The sequence below is a fragment of the Protopterus annectens genome, chromosome 12.part0 (genome assembly GCF_019279795.1).
Source record: "Protopterus annectens isolate FY-2018-M chromosome 12.part0, PAN1.0, whole genome shotgun sequence".
In the NCBI taxonomy this organism is placed as follows: Eukaryota; Metazoa; Chordata; order Ceratodontiformes; family Protopteridae; genus Protopterus; species Protopterus annectens.
The window spans coordinates 1260820321-1260842081 of NC_056746.1; the positions used below are offsets into that span (position 1 = coordinate 1260820321).

The 21761-nt window shown below is 38.5% G+C and overlaps 1 protein-coding gene across 2 annotated transcripts in view; it reads left to right on the forward strand.

Moving 5' to 3' along the window:
- The first annotated feature begins 1933 nt into the window (after nucleotides 1–1933).
- Nucleotides 1934–21761, forward strand: part of TP53INP2 (tumor protein p53 inducible nuclear protein 2) — a 161974-nt gene continuing 142146 nt past the window's right edge. For both annotated transcript variants that reach the window (XM_044090282.1, XM_044090284.1), the window contains exon 1: nucleotides 1934–2155. The gene's annotated coding sequence lies outside the window, so the exon portion shown is untranslated. The remainder of the gene's footprint in view (nucleotides 2156–21761) is intronic.

Consider the following 21761-nt stretch of genomic DNA (forward strand, 5'->3'; position numbering starts at 1 on the left):
CCAGTTCATTCTGAAGTTCATGTAAAACGCAGCCTGGCGTGTTGTCCGGTCCCATGGATGCCGTGTTCTTGGCTTTAGAGAGTGCAGTTTTTACCTGCGTAGTTGTGATTACAAGGATTATGCATTTTCCTGGTATAGATATGGGCCCTTTAGGGGGTGAGAGGGGGGTAAAGTTAGCACTGAACCTATCTGCCAGGATTTTGGCAATATCAGTTGGTTCTGTCATTTTCATGCCATTGTGCTGTAACTCAGAGCAGATCTGGGTGTTGCCATTGAGAGTCTTGACACAGCTATAGAATGCTTTGTGGTTGTCCTTAGAATCAGTGGCGATTTTATTTTCGTAACTAGCTTTGGAGGATTTTATGAGGGATCTCAGCTTCTTACTGAGTCTGGCCAGGGAACTCCTCCAATCATGGGATTTTACTCGCTTTTGCAACAGTTTCTTCCTTCTGTTGTAGAGTTTGTTTACGGTAGGGGAACACCAGATTGGCTTCCTTTTTTTGGAGGACAATGTCTTGGATCTGTTAGGGATAGCGCGATCCATGCACTCATGTAAGTACTTAGAGTGCATTTGTGTAGGATTCAGCAGTCGTAACTGTATTGTTCATCTGCATGAGTGTCATGAAGTTCGGCACTTCTGTCTTAAGAAGCATGAAATTGGCTTTGGAGAATTTTTTTACGGTGGTTTCCTTAATGGGGGGTGGGGGGGTGGGATGTGGATATCTAGGGTGATTAGCTTATGGTCGGATGTGACCAACAAGGAGTCGACCTCAGATGTGAAACACCAGTTATTCATGTTGGTAATGACTAAGTCTAGGATATTGTTGCCCCTGGTGGGGGTGTGGATAAGTTGATCCAGAGCATTGGAATTTATGAATTCCAGAAAGTGTTGAGTCTCAAATGCTTCTGATTTTAGCTCAGAATATTTTCTAAGCCTCATAAGATTTTCAGCTTTTCCTGGTTAGGGTTCGCCACAGTGGGTCACCAGTCCGCTATTGATTAGCAGTGGATTTTTATGGTGTCGAATTGCCAACCCGGCACCCAACCTTCACAGAAGGCACATTTTCTAATAATCCGTATAATTTTGAGATAAAAGGTGGCAGATTTCAGTTAATAAAGACAATTGTTACAGAGTAATAGACATATTTCACCTTACAAAATGCATGTTAATTCACATTATGTTATGAACTTCTTAAGCTATTGTACTAATATTCTAAAAACTGTCAGTAATTATTTCTGGATTTGTCCCTGATTCTGGAGACAAGAAATTAAGGGCCAAGTTGGGAGGTTGCCCCAATGGTTAAGGTGTTTGCTGTCTAAACTTAAGGTGCAGGTTCGATTCTCACATCAGATATTTGCCTAGGCTTAAAATGGCCCACAAAGTCAGTCTAGTACAAACGTATCAATATTGAAAGCAGTACTCTAGAAAATACCATTGCAGATCATTCTTGTTGCCATTTATTACATGGGATGCCAGTTTACCCACCAGGTTGTGACCTGTTTTCCACGCTGCTCGGTTATCTAAGAACTTTAGTATACTGCAGAAAAGTCAGTGCTCAGGTGAATGCACTTGCAGATTTCGTTATAAGCTTTGCATCTGCTCCTCATGTCGCAATGCCAGCTGTGCCGTTTGTTTTGAGCAAATATAAGTGTATAGACGCACCTTTAGCTAACAGTTTATATAGAGCACATACGAGCTATACTATCGTTAGATGTCTGATGTGTTGATACCACAAAACCAAAGCTGTCGATCAGTCATCTCACATCAAAGCACGTTACTGTTTTGCCACTATTGCTCCACCCCCCTTAAGGCAACCGCGCCACATGCCAGCAAGTTAAGGAGCTTTGTTAAACCTGATTGGCTACTTCATGTCGAGGCCCAGCCCTTGGTGACGTCCCGATCAGCTGTTTTTAGTATTCTAAATCTTGACCCAGTAATCAACTGGGACTCTGGGAGCAGCAATAAAGGAAATCTACCAGCAAGCAGGAGACTGGGGCGGGGGTTAAATGTAGCCTAAATGGTGCATTTTTTTTAATCCAAGATTACCTCCCTTCTTTTTACATTTTTTAAACATCTACCTCATTTGATCTGCCTAAAGCTGTGCTTTAGGTCTTATCTGTTTTTGTTTACAAATACTCGATGACATAAAAGCAGGTAAGGTTATACAATAAATAAATATGTATTTGATAACTATTATGATTGTCATTTGCCTGCGCTGAGAGAGAGAGAGAGAGAGAGAGATCGGAGTAATCAAAACTGTAATGCTGCGCCGATGCCCTTTTGTTTAGGAAAGACTGGTATATTGGTGGTGGACAAAGACTATTATTGCTACTTATAATTATGGTGGATTCGGATAACAGTACCTTAGTATTTTGGGATGAAAAATGAATACGTTTTTGTTTGAATGCATTTACAAATGTATCAGATGCAGATTTAGAAATAAAATATTTGATTGTAATGTGTGACCTGCAGCAAGGTAAAACAAAGCGAATCCATGGCGATTACAAAGGCACTTACGTACTTGGTATCGGAAAGGCATTCATGTTCAATCTTGAATAGGCATTTCTGAGTTAAGGTCACATCATCCGGATGTTGTAAGTAATGGACTGGTTTCAGAGCATTAGGGGCAGAATAAAGAAACGGCTGTGCAACACACACACTGTTGAGACATTTTTTTCCATGACATTATTCCATTATGTAATCTATTGAGGGGGTATGTTGTTCTCTTAGTACTTTTTTGGTGGGGGACTGTAAGGATTACATCATCTGTAGATCTTTTTTAGGTATATTGTATCACCTCTGTAACTGACTGTCATCGGAAGGATGGGTGTTTTGTCAGTTATGTAATGTAGACCAGATATATTTGGGCCAAAAATAAACGAAATATTTGCATTATTTATCCATCAGACTTTATAAACACTACGTGCCAGTACTTTTTCTCATATTCTAAAGTTTTGTTGGCAAGGGACTGTCATATTAAGTAATTGTTACTTTCATGGAGAAATGTTATATTGCTTTGTAATTTTTTTTTTCTTTGTTTATTTTGTATTTAATGCATCATGCATGCAAAACTGCATCAAAACTGGCTTTGGGGGAAGGAGGAGCCCCATCCATTTTTCCTAAGCAATCCTGGATTTATCGCATCCTCGATTTGGGATTGGTTGGGTTAGCTTAAACTGGCGTGACGTTGCTATAATTTGCATCTGTCAAGGTGACGTATTGGTACGGCATATTTTTTTATATTTTTTTTTTCCTCCTAGTGGGCTGTTCCATACTCGTTGAACCGATGACGTCAGCGAATTTGTTTTCAGCAACAGCTGCTCAGTAGCTAAAAGATTTCAGACTGCAGCGCCTATTTTTATATTTTTGTAATTACAGAGCCCCTTCTCTTCTGATCTAAATGTAAATACTGTAGTGGGCTGTCGAGTCGATACATCGTCCCAGTAAAATTAGCAGCAGCTTTCAAATCGAGGATGCGAATATTGTGTAATTCCTGTAAAGCAATTTTGGAGTCATGAAAGCATACCTAATTTCCCTAATTTTGACACAAATTTTAGCACCCACTGCCTGTCTTAATTCCTTCTAAAATTGGTAATATGTGGAAGCATGGTGGTGAGTAACAGTATATTATGACAATAATTGGAGTTAAACACTTCTTTTACTCCATAATATGTATAGTAATTCACATTATCTTATTCTGATAATACCTCAAGTTAACAATAATTCTAAGGAAAAGACGTTTATTATTGGTTACAAATGAGTCATACTCTGACAGGTGATAACCCCCTGAGGGGCAGACAGTTTTGGCAGTTGTGTACTGTTGGGAAATGCAAAATGTCACATGCCCTAAAATTTTAAGACAAATATTTTCAAAGTTTCGGCTCGGGCGTGTCAAGCATTTGGAAAATTCCTATCTTGACTCTGCTGGTTTGCCCCCCTCCCCCCACAAACAAAAGAGAAACAATTCATTACATATTTATCTAAACAAATACAGTCCAATCATGTGTGCTGCTATGTATTGTAAAAGTAAAAGAAAAATAAGTGACTTACAATAGAGAAAATTATATGCACACTGATAATTGGGCTTAAAATAGTGCACCAAAAAATTACCCTACTTTCAATAGCAATTTTGAATTGAACTGAAAAAAATATGAAACACGCTGCATTAGATTTGATTAACTTCAATTAATGACTTTTTTGTTGCTGAGTTTTAATAGATAAGTGCAGGGTTACATATTTCTTGTATTTATGTTCATTCAGTTTCTTTGGTAATTCGGGTGTTGAATGCTGGTGTGTCACCCAAAATGTTGTGGCATGTCACATTTGACACATGTTCACCATCACTGGTCTATTAGTTACATAATTTGAATCTGAAACACTAATGTGATACTGAGCAAAAGAAACAACTCAAACATAAAAATAATGAACTCTGTTTTGGCAAAGAGTCCATCTCCTTGCATTAATTATGGGTATGACTTGCCCTGTAAAATCTCATATTTCCTTAAAAATAAGTCTTATGTTGGGTTTTTGAAAGGATAGTATACATGTCTTGAAAGAGATGTGTTAATTTTTTAGATAAAGCAAAAATGTGCAACAGGACATGGAAAAGAGTTCAAGGAATTTGGTTGAAAGTTAGAACTATAGCAGCTTTGATTCTGAAAATCACTATATGTGTGAACAAGAGACTAGTGCTAATAGTAGAATGGGATCAGGAGCGGTAATATCAGATGACCTGAAATGTAAACAGGAGATGCCAGAAAACTGTAAGGAAGGTCAAAGTGGTTTGGTTGCATAGGAAGATGTGCTACTTTGATTGAAATGTTTCCTTTTATAGTACGATTGAAGCACACATGTTCTCTCCTTCTGTTTGACTTCCTCTTACTCCCAGCTCCTTAATTCATTCCTTTCTAGGTACCCATTTAGATGTTAAGGCAACCCCTCATGTTTACAGCTATAGGTGCCCTTTAACCCCCCCATGTTGGCAATTATTAGCTTTAATGTTTTATTGTAATCCTCCTCATAACTCCTTATTTATATTAACTTAACCCTTTGTCTCTACTGTGAACTGCGGTATAGTGGAGTTGCTGTTTGCTGCTGGTGCACTTGAATCAGTCTCTTTATTCCTCCTCGGATATGCCCATTGCAGTACCCCCGAATCCTACTCTTCCTAGTGTTTCCCTTTACTTGCTGTCCAAATCCCTCCTAGTGTTTACCTTCATTACTTTATATTCTCTCTCCACCGTAGAAGTTGTAAATGTTTGTCTACCTCATTAAGGTGAACCATTTTCCTACCTTGTCACTTTTTTGTCCTTGGCTTACTCCTCCCCCCACCCCCATCTGACGGCACATGGTGGTGTATGAACCATAGATATCCACCAACTCCCCCTTTCCCATCCTCCACCCTGAAAGTCAACCTCTAGAATTCGGGATCTCTTTATTCTACCCCTTTCTGTTGCCTTCACCATTTTGGAGATTCCTTTATCATAACCCTCCTTTTCTGTTGCCTTCACCATTTTGGAGATTCCTTTATCATAATCCTCCTTTTCTGTTGCCTTCACCATTTTGGAGATTCCTTTATCATAACCCTCCTTTTCTGTTGTCTTCACCATTTTGGAGATTCCTTTATCATAACCCTCCTTTTCTGTTGCCTTCACCATTTTGGAGATTCCTTTATCATAACCCTCCTTTTCTGTTGCCTTCACCATTTTGGAGATTCCTTTATCATAACCATCCTTTTCTGTTGCCTTCACCATTTTGGAGATTCCTTTATCATAACCATCCTTTTCTGTTGCCTTCACCATTTTGGAGATTCCTTTATCATAACCCTCCTTTTCTGTTGCCTTCACCATTTTGGAGATTCCTTTATCATAACCCTCCTTTTCTGTTGCCTTCACCATTTTGGAGATTCCTTTATCATAACCCTCCTTTTCTGTTGCCTTCACCATTTTGGAGATTCCTTTATCATAACCCTCCTTTTCTGTTGCCTTCACCATTTTGGAGATTCCTTTATCATAACCATCCTTTTCTGTTGCCTTCACCATTTTTCTTTGTACAGCATCACTCAACTCATCCCTTTCATAATGTGTGCTGCCATACCTCCTTGCATTTTCTGTGTCTAGAAATCTTAAACCTAGGGACTGTAATCTCCTGCTCTCTTTCTCTCTCTACTTTATTTATTTTTGTCATTTGCTCATGTCTGTCTTATGAATATAGGACACCTCATCACCTTCTGGAAGAATGGGGTCCTTTCAGTCACTACTGGAAGACCAAACGGGCAACTGGCCAACACTTTTTTTGCAGGTGCTTTGACCAACCACACCCCCAGTTTTGTTTCTAAGATTGCCAACTCTGAAGTTATCAAGCCTCATGGTACATCGCTTAAGTTGTAAGTGAGCTGTTGTTTCAGTTTTTCAGTCACATGTAATGGACTTTGGTACATCAGGCTGTGATGAAATGGACATATACCCTGGGTTAACCCTACTGTTTAAGCCTCCGTGGGCATTATTTATTGACATTTGATTACCCGGAAAGTCTGACTGGGTAGGAGGCCATTTTCAGCCGAGGCCCAGGAAGCAAAGTTTCAAACTATTAGAAAACATTTTAATAACAATAATTTTACAGTCTTTACAAATAATACAAAAAAAACCTACAATTTAAATAGTTATACCAAATTAGACATAATATGAAAACATTGGTTGAGAATAGATGCGAGTTATATGACATCGATTTAATATTTAGAGAAATGTTATAACCGACAGTAGTACATTCATTTTACTATCTAAATTGCATGCACTGTCTACTGTTATTCTCCATCCCTATGAGTCATTCACACTGTTTTTTTTCCTCCTCCTTGGCCTCCTTCCCTGTATTCTTTCATTCCCCCTTCTATTTCTCCTTCTCTTCCTTCTTGTGTCTGTTCCTGATTATTTCATCCCTGCCATCTTCCATGGCATTTTAAAGGTACAAATGTTTTAATGTAGTCTTCCAACTCATCATTCTGCATTGCTGTTCATCATAGACTGAGGTTAAGGCAACCCCTCATGTTCCCTGGTCCTGCCTCATTTCCCATCTCTCCTGTGTCACTGCTGCATGCTGTCCCCACCCCCCCTCCACCCTGCCAGCAGATGAACTGTTCAATCATCTCTTTCCAAAAACTGCTGATTTGGGATACTACAAACACCTCTGAGAAGACCACCTTATTCCTCACTTCACCCAGCACCTAACTCCCTATTTCATCCAGTCCTTCATGATCTCCGATACTATATCAAAGGCCACTGCATGTGAGCATTTCCTGCCTTGTTTGACCACACTGGTCACTTCCTCTTCTTGCCAGCATAAGTCCAAGGATCAAATGGTCATTCTTTCCTTTTTGCTTCCCCATTTGATTTGTCTGATAATGGAGTCTCTCACCACCATTTGTACCTTTCATGACGTTGTCTGGCCAAGCGTTTTGCTCATCTTTACCCTGACTGCTCTTTGGACCTTCTCCCAAACTTGATCTCCTTTCTTCTGCTTGGCTGCCCCTGCCGGATTATTCTCCTTGTCTCTTCCCTGCATCTCTTGTCCGCCTATCTCTCCTTTTCTGACCCTAGTCTGTTTCTGCTTCCTGTCTTACCTCAACACACACACTTATTTGCTTACCCTCCTGCTTCCTGCCCCTTGTCTTGCTTTTACAACCTGTCCTTCTGCTCCCCCTCACTTTTGCATTCCATTACTTTGCTCCTCCCCTCTTTCATTTTTTGCCCATTTCCTCTATATCCTCTCATTGATTCCACCTACCCTTCTGCATTTCTTCTGCCCTACTCTCACATGACCCATGCTGAGATTGCCCCTTTGCCTTAGCCTTTAACTTCTGCATTTGATTAACTCCTCAATAGATTTCCCATAACTCCTTTTTTGGGAATCTCTAGCACACGCTTCAGCTCCTAGTCCCCACAAGTCCCCAAGCCACACTTTTGTTCCACACCCTAGATGTCTGACCTAATTCTCCTCCCCACCCTTTCCTGCAGGTCTTATTTCTTTTCCTGCTGTCCATACTTCCTTATTCGGTCTTGTTACCCTATTCTGGCTGTTTTTTCCTCGTGATTATACATAGTTTTCTAGGACTTCCTTTACTGTCTTGTCTCACCTGTGTCCATTTTTACGTCATCTTGTTGGTCCCCTTTTATTTCATTCATTCCATTATCCTTCTGTTTTGCCTAACCCTGTGTGTGGTTGCAGTGGTTAGTGCTGTCACATCACAGCAAGAGGTTCGCCGGTTCGATTCTCAACTGAGGTGCCTTCTGTGTTGTGTGGTGGATTGGACACTCTAAATTGCCTGTAGGTGCGATTGAGTGGTACGGATGAACTAATGTGGCAGGGCAAGCCACCCAGCAGTGTAAACCTTGGCTCGAGATGATTGTCACTGTTGAAGTGACACCCCGACCCCATATGCAAAATTGGGGGAAAAAGGGATGATGGATGTGTATTTATATTTATACTTGGCTGGTTTGTACTTTCCTCATCTGTATACTTCAGCCTCTGCCTTTTCTTGTGTTCTTTTCTGCTTTATGGCCCTTTTCTTTTTCTGTATTTTCTCTCTGTGACCTCCATAGCTCTCCATTGCCATGCGTCCACTAAACATTTTTGATTTTGCCTCATATTTTTGTCTTTTCCTCATAAAATATGTGGTTTTCTGGGAAATCATTCAGGACTGCAGTCACTATGTAGTGGCAGGCATTTGAGTTTCAGATTAATATCCTTCAGAAAATGCATGCTAACACAAAGCTTGCTATTTTAACAACTTTCTTAGTATGGAAGACTAATATTTTTTAAATCCATCCCACATTTTGAGCCTTTGTCACTGATTTTCTTTTGGTCTTGCCCCTGATTCTTGTCCTAAGTAGTTGAGAGTTATGGTGTCCGTTATTTGTTGCTTCCTGAAATGTTAATCTTTTTAAACTCTAGTAAATGCCTGCCTGGTGCCTACCTCCTCCATGCAATACTTTGCAGATGAAAACTCAACGAATTCATGCCAGGCTGCTTAATGCTATTCAGCTCCATGCAGCACCATGCTCAAATGCACAGAGCACTCAAACTTACTGTAGTTTTCTGGCTTGACTGTACAGTAGATGAGATAAACAAGAAGAACACAATAGATATTGTATAATTGGACTTTCTGTATGCCTTCAACAACGTAACACATGAGATCAGGAGGAAGGTGGTAAATTATAAAGTGGTTGATTCTGTTTCTTACTTGTTATCAGTTGTATAAAGTATTTACTTATGTGGCTCTGACATTTAGTTCCTAGGTGATAAATACATGGGTTTACTATCAAAATATTGAAAGTCACAATTTTTTTGAATTGCTTAAGCGACTCATTAGGTCGAATTTTGCAATGTCGTATTGACAAAATGCCGAAAATAACTAAAGCGATGTTCAACATTCGAACATGTTGGAAGCCTCCGGCATTAATTAAAACCATAGCTCGCAACGTATTGTACTGCTGCACTAAAACAATATATTATTTTAGTTTTTTAAAAATGACAGTATAAAACTGCTTTACATGTTTGTGTTTACATTTTTGCAGGGGGGGGGCAAGCCCCCTGCAACCCCCATCTCACACCCTGTGCACATTATGTATACCAATTCCGAGACTGCACTACAGTAAAGCCACGAGCAAACGTCTTGATATGCACTGTACTACATTCTCCAATCAAAACCTCAACCTCTAAAATGCAATTACAAAACATTGAATCTGCTCTTGACTTTTGGTTTACTTTATTCGAAGTATCTCTGTTTTGTGATTTGTTCCACTCGATCAAGTGATTTCGCATATGTGGGATCCGAGTAAGTGTCATTCCACATTTGGTAATAAACCAAATACATGAATACTTCATAAGTATTTTTTAAGACTCATTGGTTGCAGCATTATATAAGTATATCATTTAAAACTGTGAAAGTAATACCTTACCTTCTGTCTTTGAGCTGTCAACTGATTCTGCTTGTCAGACAACTGGTTTAATTGCATTGATCTATATATGCTCCATAGTGAATCCAGGTAGTGGCTGAAAGGGGTCTGATGAGCATTCTACCTATCTGGTAATAAAAAATTAAATAAATACATTTTATTTTATTTCACATTTATTAATTAGGTAAGCAAACTGGCCCATGGATAGTTTTCAAGTACAACCAAAGCTATCAAAGCAATAAAAAAATAGCAAGCAAGTAAATAAGGAAGCCCATGACAGCGGGCAAACTGAAGAACTTATGGTTGAGTCAGTAATTATTAACATGTCTGTATCAATTCTAGCCAGGGCATTAGACAGAAGATGCCTAATCTGATGCAGTCCTCAGGGATTTTGTGCAATAATCCTTCTATGAGAGCTGTCAAAGTTAACAAATTGTACTGATCTGTAACTATTGTTTTAATGTATGAACATTCAAATGAGCTCAGTTTGTGGAAATCCAGTTGTTAACTACATACTGTAGGGAATGTTGTAGAGAAGAAAGAGATGGAAAATGATTTGTAAAGGGTCATCAGACCTAAACTGAGTAACAGAACACAGTGTGGGCAGGATATGGAAAATGCTAGTTTGGTGCACACATATAAGACTATGAGTTAGACCTTGTAACAGTCTTGGGTTTGATTCACACTGCCACCATTTCTCCATTGTTTGAATGTGAATAAGTCACTAGACACATATTGCTCCTGGGTCATTCATAAAAAGGGACTGCATGTGTCAAGTTGGCTTATCCATTTAACATCTAGATTATTACTTATTGTTGTTATATTGGATTGTAAATCAAGGGGTGAAATTGGGAACAGGCATAATTCTTCAACTGAGGTGACCACTGGTAAGGCCATTATTAGAATACTCTTAATAACTTTCTTGGCTGGCGTAAGCTATGGAACCTTGCTGGCTAGGTTTACATAGGCCCTTGGGCCGATAGCCTAGTACCTACCTATGAACATATGTGCTAAAAGGCTCTGAAGAAACGAACATTGTGGTGACAAGGTATGCAAAGGAGGGTCACTTCACTGATTAGGAAGTGGAATCTGGATCTTGAAGAAAAGTTGAAGGTCAAGTTGGTATATGTTTTGGAGAAAGGAATAAATGAGAAAAGGTGGCCAGTTATGGTGAAAGGACAGAGGGACATGGGATGAAGCTTTCTAGCCTGACTTAGCCTAACTTAAGAGAAAACATTTTGCAGATTGGGTGAAGAAGCTCTGCAGCTGGCTGCTGGAGAATAAATTTGGGTCACAATCAGGAAATTGACTGAAAAGAATGTTGTTTTGATCGCTTTTCAAACATGTCATTCAAACAAACAGTTGCTTTAATGAGATATTAAAGGCTATCACATTAAACCATACACCATCTCTTACCCAGCATAATTAACTCCAAGATTGTTATCCCTTAGGGAAAGGGACATATTCTTTATTTTTAAAGTGATACAACCCTGGCCAAAGTACCAATTCTTGAAATCTTGACACCATCTGATGAAAATGGTGTAAACTGACTCCTCTGGGGAATGTAGTAAAATGGAAGTCTGGATTGGAACTTAAGACAGCCTGAGATGACTGAAAATGGAGTGGTGACAGATGTGAAAGGGCACCTGGTGAGGTGCTAATTGAAACAGTTTCAGAGACTTGGTAGGATGTAGGTCACCATCTTTTGGCTTATCTGTATATTTATATGCATTAACATATTCTTCTAGTCTCTCAAACAGCTCGTCACTCATTTTGTTTGTTTTATTACTGCGGGGAACATTAGTACATTGCAAGGGACATGCGGAAACTTGCTTGTCTTATGACCGTGTTCTCTGTGAGAGCAGAACCTCCCACAACCCTCATGCAGAGAATAGTATTAATGTAGCCAGAAATATGAATACTGGGACTGCCAAATGCAGTTTTGTAGCTACAATGGCCTGTTTTTGAAAAATACTGTTTTCCCTTGGAAAATAGTGATTTATTAACCCAAAGGGCCTTTATATGGCTTCTTTGCACTTATCATTATTAAGTGCTTACAGTATTAATAGACAAATCAGGAAAAAAAAAAACAATTTAAAAGGGAACAGCCAAAATCCACACTGTGGTCATATAGAGTTGGGAGGGTGGCCTAATGGTTAAGGTGTTTGCCTTACAAACACAAAGTGCAGGGTTTGAGTCTCACAAGGGATAACTGTCTAGGCTTAAAATGGCTCGCAAGGGCAGTTAGCCTAGTACTAATCTATGAACCTATATGGAGAGTTTACCAGTTTTATGTGAATTACTTTATTATTAGGAGCTGAAGAATTTTATAAGAATGTCTTAGTTGTGTCATGGAAGGAACTGGTGGAATAGAGTTTCAACTGCCAAGTAAAATATGCTAGGTTCAAGCACCTTATTCAGAGGTCAAACCTAGGTGAAGAATGCAATGCAGTGTAAGTGTGAATAAACAGAATTGTGTATGGTGTTTCACACACTACAATGTTATTAAAGGATCATGAGGGGGCTGTAAACTAGGACCTAGAGAGTGAAGGCCAAGAACACCACTAACTAGAGTATTGCATATGGTTATAAGGTTATTAATGCATGAAGAAGAGTCTGTGGTAAGCTGGAAACAAGTGAAGTGAATAAGAGGTTATTTGCCATAGAAATATGAAGATACATTAATAACTTTGTCTATTTATTGACAAGTCATATGCGTTCTTTCATGGTGTATGGTTTGTAATATATAGAACTCCTTCATAAAAGTATATATGATGCATGATGCACAACTTTTAAAAGAAATAATAAAGGCTTCTCTTTGCCTTGTTTGTATTTTGAACTTCTGATTTCTGTATTAGAGGTGTTGACCCTCTTCATGTGCTTTAGGTCAGCACTCTTGCATGGGCCAGGATTCATAGACAAGTTGCCTAGTACACATAGCCATGCAGAATGGCTAAAAATAATATAGGCAGCCTTGCTCTTATTCTATAATTCACAAAGTCCCCTGTTGCCTGGAAATTAATGTCTACATTCCTCTATGGTTTATATATAGAGTTTTGATGAGGTATTTAAATATAGTTGCCATTTATATGTATAGGTGTAGTTTTCTTCATCAAAAACACAGAATATCAAATGCAAAGAGATCAAGCACAAATACTCAACTAATCTATCAAAAATTAATGAAAATAAATTAAACTTTTTTCCAGGGGAGAAAGCCCCCTGCACCCCCTTTCCCCCTGCTAATTATATATACCAACTCCAAGATCTCACTACAGTGGAGAAAAGTCAGTCAAATTCCCCAATCTCTGCTGTAGCACAGTTTTGCATTTAAAAAGCCAGCTTGTGTGATCAGCTGATTTTTGATAATACAAGCCAGCTTTTTTTTCCCCGATTGAGAAAAAGATTGTGTGATCACTGCCTAATGTAATCTGTGGTTGCTATGAATGGCGATATCGTTCATGGAGTGCATGCATTGCTTTTGTGTATATCTTGTCTGTGTTTGTGTGTAACTTCATCTATGGCATGAGGGTCATTGCTGCAGTTCCAGACTTACTCCCTTGTTTGATTGCTAATCTGTGGTATGCTGGAAACGGAAGGTGTGTGTGTGCGAGTGAGTCTGTGTGTGTGTGTGCGCGAGTGAGTTTGTGTGTGAGTGTTTGTGGTATGGTAGGAGCTGTGCTGCTTCATAGAGCAGGTTGTTAAAGCACTGAGCTGAGCAGTGGAAAATTGCTCACCTGATAGATTCACAGAAATGCAAATTCCCTGATAATTAGGTGTTCATCTGTGGGGATATGCTTGACTATGAATCTTAAAAGGCATGGAGATGCAACTCAATACATCGAGATAGTGCAAGATGTATCACTCTTACACTTTGCAGTGCTGTTGCATGACTGCAGTGGTCACAAGTGCATGCAACAGCATTTGTTGTGTTGCAGTCTGTTGTTGCTGATTCCATGCATATTAACCCCAGCCATAGCCATACACTATCATGATATTACAGAATGCATCTGTTGTAATATTCGGAGTGTAACAGCTGGGTTTGAAGTAGGAAGTTCAAGGAAAATGGTCCTTACTTCTTGTACTTGAATGTATACATACATATATACACACATGCATACATACATACATATATACACACACACATGCATACATACATATATACATACATACATGCATATATACATACATACATGCATACATATATATATATATATATATATATATATATATATATATATACATACATGCATATATGTATTTAGTTTAGTTTAATTTTAGTTGTTAGAATTGTGTAAGTTTGTTGGAGAGCAAGTACACTGGAAAGAAAAGCTGCAGATTAGTCATACTAAGGAAGAGTACATCAAAATGGCTTAACATTGTCTCAATTTAAAACTTTGCTAATCTTTAACTGTAGCAAACCAAATAGTTTAACGTGTCAGTCTTGGACTGTTTTTTGCTGTTTATAGTCAGAACAAACACTTTGAATGTTAAAACATTTCCAGTTTCAGTGGTTAAAAGTGCTCAAACTGAGTTGGGCCAACTCTGAATCTGCTGTGCCTTGGGAAGAATTAGTTCATAATGACAGTGTGCAATGCCTGTTACCATCTGTGACTTTTTTTGCATTGTACTTTCTAGGTGGTAAAATGTCTTCCATATTTTCCCATATGCCCTGCTGACTTTTTAAATTCATCTCCATACCTCCCAGCTTCTTAGAGCAAGAAATCTAGACAAAGTCATCAAGGCCCAAAATAGGGACAATTTTTAAATACTGCACATACAAACTTCAAAAGTTGATAGAATAACAGGTTTTGCATTAGCATGAGTTTTCTGAAGGGTATGAAGCCTGAATTTTGAATGTCTGTTATTATTTTCTGAATTCAGTCCTCAATAGTTTGCTAATGACTTGCCAGAAAAAAAGAAATTTTATGAGAAATGGACCAAAAATATGAGGCACAAATCTGTACAGTTGAGAGGCATATTCCTGTCTCTCTCAATGAACTACAGTGGCTGGACTATTGCAAATGAAAGCCTTTGTCCCAGGCAGTCTTAAACTGAATACCAGAGTACAAACAAAATAAGTGGCATGGGCTAATATTGATAAACTAGAATTTCCAGTCCTGGTTACAACACTTTTCTTTTACCTGTGTTCCTTATTTTTGCTTTCAAAGGCAATTTGTTAAGAAAATCAAACCTTGTATAATGCACACTGTCCATATGGTTTATTCGTGATGTGATGCTTCCAAGTGTAAATTTGTTTTTCAGCTTTTCCCGGTTAGGGGGTTGCCACAGCGGAACTCCGGTCCACTAATGATTGGCAGTAGATTTTTATGGTGCCGAGTTGCCAGCCCGATGCCCAACCTTCAGCGAAGGCACGCCCATTCACACATGTTTTTCGGAGGCCACTCGACCGCGCGGAGGACATGCAGACTCCACACGGAAGGCACTCCAGCCGAGAATCGAACAGGAGAACCTCTTGCTGTGAGGCAACAACACTACCACTGTACCAAGCAGAACCTCAATTGACAATATGTCTGCAAAGTCTATTTCTGTAGTACCATTTATAAGTGTTGGGGGAGGGGAGTTTCCCCCTTAACTCTTGCATAAGTCTTAAGATGTTAACGGGTGCTAGACCCCTCTTAAAAGTGGTGTTATGGTAAACACAGTTTGCAAAAATTGTACCTCCTAAAGCCTAAGTAAACAAAGTACAAGTACTATCAGTATTAATTTAATATATTTGTAATAAATGTTAAAATGTTTGTGTGTATTGTCTGTTACATAATTTGAAAGTCCTAGAACAGTCCAGTGTTCTTAACAATCACTTTTTAAAAATCCTGTATTTAGTGCCACCAGATCATTAATTTGGTGAAAATGGGACCAACGTCACTACTGTGAAGCAAAAGGAACTTTGTAGTTTGTGTTGACCATTGTACACTGTCCTAACATGCTCATTTTAGATGTTAAAAATCATACATGTACTAATGTGAGTGTATTTTGTGTGGATAAATCTCTGAAAAGTGTAGTATTCTCTTTGCTTCAAAAAGAAAGTAAAAAAATCCCCTGAAGAAGTGTACTTGAAAAAATAAATAAGGAAATTATATGTAATACGGTAATGGTTGCAGGATAAAGAATAGTTTGTGTCCACTTGTAACTACTACCATTTTCAGAGGAGAAGCAATACATGTGTTATTTAACGGACAATAACAGTTTAACAAGCAGAAACCCGCGGTAGTGGTGCTGTGGTAGCATTGTCGCCTCACAGTAAGACGTTGTCCCGTTCGATTCTCAGCTAGAGCGTCTTCTGTTTGGAAGCATGCGTGAATGGGGCATGCCTTTGTTGAAGGTTGTGCGTCAGGGCTGGTAACTCGGCATGTAAAAATCCACTACCAAACATTAGCGGACCGGAGTTCCGCTGTGGTGACCCCTAACCGGGATAAGCCGAAAGACACAACAACAGTTTAACCAGCAGTATTGTATCATACAAATTCCAAGGCTACTGTTTAAACCTCAGCAAGAAACCAAATCATAACTCTTATCAGCTAGCTGTGTTGCCTTTCTAAGAAATTTGTACACAGGGGTAGGCTGCTGATGAGCAAGAACTTATGGAAGACCTGCAGTGAGTATAATTTATGTCTGTATTGTCTTTAAGAAAGTAATATTCCCAGAAAAGGTATTTTAATACAAAAAAAGTACCATAAAGAAAAAAATGTTTTCTGCAATATCCAGATTTGTATTAAGCCTTCTCTGCAATGGGATAGAACTATGATGTGAAAAATCCAGGTCAGGATACCAGTCTGGGGCCAGTAGAATCAGATGGGAGTAAGAAACTGATGGTAGCTTACCCACCTCTGGCAGAAGGGATGCAATCAGAACATTTAGCTGTCATCAGCCAGGGAAAGAGTCTTTCGGAATTAAGGGGCCATAGGGCACCATTGTGCAGCATTCAGAAATAAATACGTTTCATTGGTTTATTCAGAATATGAGTAAAGTAATTATTTTAATTGAACCCATGTTAGTTGCATATAGTGAATTTACATTTTTAAGATACTAGGACTTTGAGTCAAGGAAGTTTTCTCTTACCCCCAAAGTTGATAGACTCGGAGTTATTTAGAACGGCAGGAGTATGGAGTTGCAGAGAACTTATGCCCCCTGCAAAAATGCTTTCATTTGCGTTATCAGTGAAGGGCAACTTTTATCAATGTTGACTTTGTTTGACAGATGTTTTAGGTTGAGATTTTGTTTTTGTGAGCTACTTATAATGTATCTTACATGGAACCACATGCACATGACAAGAGAAGAGACCAGCATGGCATATACTGCACTTTGCAGTCCAGACTCGCAAGGGGTGGAGACTTTAGATAGATAAAAAAAAGAAAGTGTTCAACAGCTGTAACAGCCAAACTGACAACCGAATCTCATCTTCTTTAACCTGAAAATAACTTGTGGTTACAAAGTAGGTATTCCCCTCCACCCCACTCCCAGAAATGAGCGACCTTCCCACTGGATGATTTGGGTCGCTTAACCATGTAGAATGAGTGAAACAAATAGATCACATCGGGGCCAGAAAGGCTTAGATAGATAGTCAAGCTGATGCATAGAGAAGGCTGAAAAAAAATCAAATTTAGATTCTTCAGTTCTGTTGAAGTACTGCTGATGAGGACTTAAAATTAGATTAAATTTTTAATCAGATGTGTTGCTCTTCATAGTCCTTTAACCACAAAGTTTAATTAGGACACTTCTCTGCGACCGAGTTTACACTTTGGCTCCTTTCTTCATTGAAAAGTAACACAGAATTCCACCTGAGGTTTTGACTCATTCCTTCCACAAGGCACCAGCTAGTTCATTTTGTATGTTTCCAGTCCAACCTCTGTTTGGTTAACATTCTCCTCTGAGGCCTGCTGTATGAACAGAAAGCGAAGAATCAGTCGCAGCTGACACTGGACCTGGGCTGCATCATTTGGAGGTACAGCGTTTTACCGCTGTGGATGTTAATTTTTGTACATCATTCTGATGTGAATGTTAATTTTCTAGATTGTATTTTGGTTCTTGCTAATCCTCCTTTTCCACTCTGGATAAATGCAGTCAAGCTACAAAAAATGCAGAAAGATGTTTTTTTTTCCCCTCGCATCTGATTCCTTTTGAATTAGCAGATAATATGTAGCTGTTATGAAATGTGAAATATGTGGTTAAGTGTGGATCATCCACTCACTGTTTTGAAATTATCTCTATAAAGCAGGTGGGTAAATTTAAAGAGGGTTTATGAAAGCAAAGCATGCTTTTTAATGGCACATAGTATAGTAGTTATCAGAATATACTTAATTTATTTTACTTAATTTATCTTTGTTTACCAGGGCAGACACTGATCAAAAAATAATCATTTACAGTCTCGACCCAGGTACAAGTTACAACAAGAGCAAATAGGGTAAAGTGGTAGTACGTACAAAACGTTGTAGTATAAAAGGCATATTCATTGAAAATAACAGCTATATACTATTGTGAATGAAATGGAAAAACACAAAATAGGTTATGCTGTGCTGATCTGGTAAGAATTCCATAGCTGGACATTTAACAGGTCTAGGATTTGGTTATTTACTATGTAACTATACCTTCATTAGTGGTATGTATGTTCAACCAGGTGCACATTTTATGCTGAAAAGGAACACTTAACAGAGTCTGCAGAATATTGTGTTGCTGTTATTATTTGACAGTGTACTGATAATATATGGATTGATTGAAGTAGCAGCAACAAGGGTATAGCATCAAAATGTGAAGCTTGCAGTTTGGGGCTATGGAAATAACCTAGCACACGTGTCCGTGTCATGACTGAACTGAAGCACTAGCTAGGTGATTTTGATACATCTTGCTGTTTTCATGAACATAGTATACAGAGACTGTAGATTTCAGTCACAAATGAGCTTGGCTGATAAACAAGAAAACTTCAAACTTAAACAGGAAATGAGTTACTTCACTTCAAAAACAAGTAATATTTCTACAGCGTCAGAGCTTCTGGGAGTTAGCAGGCTCCCATACCCCCAAGCAGTATGAGGATTATGACACAGGTTTAGTAGGGTGGCACTATCATATACAGTCGCTATACTTTATGTGGGGCTGGGGACAGTATAGTTATTTCTACTTAAACGTTCCATGCAGTCAGGCCTCAAATTTGTGCACAGGAGGTCATTATAGCTTGCCTAAGGGCAGTATACTCTCTAGGAGCAACAAGCTGGAATGCATTAATGTGATCACTATTTTTTTTTACACTTTCCTCACAAGCAAACATCAGATGTGTATACAGGTGGCTAACTTTTATGAGTAGGTGTAAGAATGCTTGTTATGTATATATATCATAGCAACAACTCAAAATATGACTGTTCCCATATGTTCTTTTCACCCCACTGTGACATCAGGAAGATGCACAGAATTTAGACCAAGACCTCGAACAGTTCCATCTGCAGTATCGGAGCAAGTAACAGCAAACTGAACTACAACAAAGTAAAATCCACAAATTTTTATTCAGACACTACAAACACTAAGCGATTTCATCCCCAATGGGATATCCTCAGAGTAACAGGTAAAAAGAGTGTCCAAGCTATATAGCAAAGCCACTCAAGAAACTGTCCCATTAATTCTGTTAATTACAGTTCCCTAGCAACTGATTACATCTCCAAATTAAGAAACCATATTAAAATATACAGGATATAAAAAGTCAATACAAACATCGTAAAAATACTTAATACCAACATGTCCAATAAATACATACATTAGGCAATATATATATATAGTTTAAGTGTACAGTACCCTCATTTTCAACCAACAAGAGCGGGATGAAGTATTGTTTAAACCAAAAGGATCAGTGGCATTTGTTCTTATTTGTCATGCAAATTCCCTACACTCCAATCTGGTCTTCCATGAGTTTCCTCTCAAGTCAAAATCAAGTACATCTTTATGGGAAAAAAAATCATGTCAGTTCTGTGCTTGAATGTTTTTCCATAAAGTGTTTTTGAGGTCTTGTCTTTTTATATCCCTCATGTGCTAATGTACTCTTTCTTTTAGAGCTCTCACTGTTTTACCAGTGTAGAAGGAATTGCATTTCTAACATAATGCGACATATACAATTCTTTTTGTGTCACCATTGTATCTCTTTGGTCATGTTATTGTGCCATACCGTTTCAACATATTATCGCCTTCTAATATATATGGGCACTGGGAACATCTCCCACATTTTATCATTCCATACTGGTACCCAGTAGTTTTGGGGGTGTTAGAAGCCATTTTCTAAGTAGTTTTTAATATTACAGTCTCGTCTAAAAATAAACATGGGTGCTACTCCAACCTTCTTCATATCCATACCACAAATATCATACACATTCCATTTGTTTTTAATCCTGTTTTTTTTATAGCCCCTGTATCACTGTTGAAAGTTATTATGCAACCTCTATTGTAATCCTGCACAAAATTGGTCTCAGTGGCTGTCAAACCTTCTCAGAGACCCAAAAGAGGTCGATAGTAACCCTTCAACCTTTTTTCTTTAACTTCCTTAAAAATTCTTTCCAAAAATTCAGAGAGATAGCTTCTGTTCAACAACATTACACTCGATTCTTTTTACACTCCTAGTAAAACAAATCACGAACAGATGCCATTCTTGCTCTTCTTATTAATTGGCCCTCGATGAGGGCTTTCTTTTGATGTAAGGGGTGGCTACTATCACAATGTAGTAGGGAGCTGGAATAAGTAGGTTTTCTGTGTAAAGTAGCGATGAAAACTTTGTTAAAGTGGTCCACTTTCAGTTCAACATCCAAATAACAAATAGTTTCAGTAAATGTATTCAAAGTAAATTGGAGGAATTCAATGGTAGCATTTATGTAATTAAAAAGAAATGTCCCTAAGTCTTGTCTCAGAATCCCTCCAAAAGAAGACTGTCATTCAAGAAATGCCCATAAAGTGTCCAGCCATTCTCGAACCTTGATTTAAAAATGTACTGGTCCTCCCAATATGCTAAGACAGTATTGGCGAATATGGGGGCACATGTCCCCACATTGCCACAGCATTTTTTTTTTGGTTTAAAAATGGTCCCTTTGAACCAAATAAAATTGTTATCTACCACCATCTCTATTAAGGAGCTTAAGACCTCGACCGTTGTATTGTCCTGTTGACTCCAGTGCCATGTACATCTGTTGTATAAGAAGCACTGTTTGTGCATTTCAAAACTGAGTGATTATGTATTGGGGAGATGTCAGACAGTACTACTCAGGAAATGAGCTATGTTTAAAAATGTCACTTAATGGTGTGTTAAATCCATCCTCCTTTATACAGAATAACTGGCAATGATTGTCATTTCTCATATTGAAATACATTGAAGCTGGCTTTAACGTGGGTTCTACAATGGGGACCACACCAGCTCTGTTGTTTCACTGTTCCAGTGAACCCAGTTCAATGCTTTAATGAAGCGGGAATCGATAAGTATCAGTTGATATACTGGAAGTTGACTGTAATGCACATCAAAAGACCTTGGGTAATCCAAGAGGATCAGTTTGCTTAATGACGTCTTTTGGCTTTAAGGAGGAAACGCATTCCATATTCTTGAAAGGCAGTTCATAATGTCTTAATATCTTTTCTATTACTAATATTTATATTTAGCACTGTGTACCCTGATGTGGTACTAGCTCCTCCAATGATACATTCCACACAAAGGCTTTCAAATAGGACAAGATCAATGAGAACATTGCAGACCAGTTACAGGTCACCTCCAAATAATCTGTAAGAAACCGAATATAATGAGACTTCTGAACTTTCCTGAATAGTTCAAATTTCTA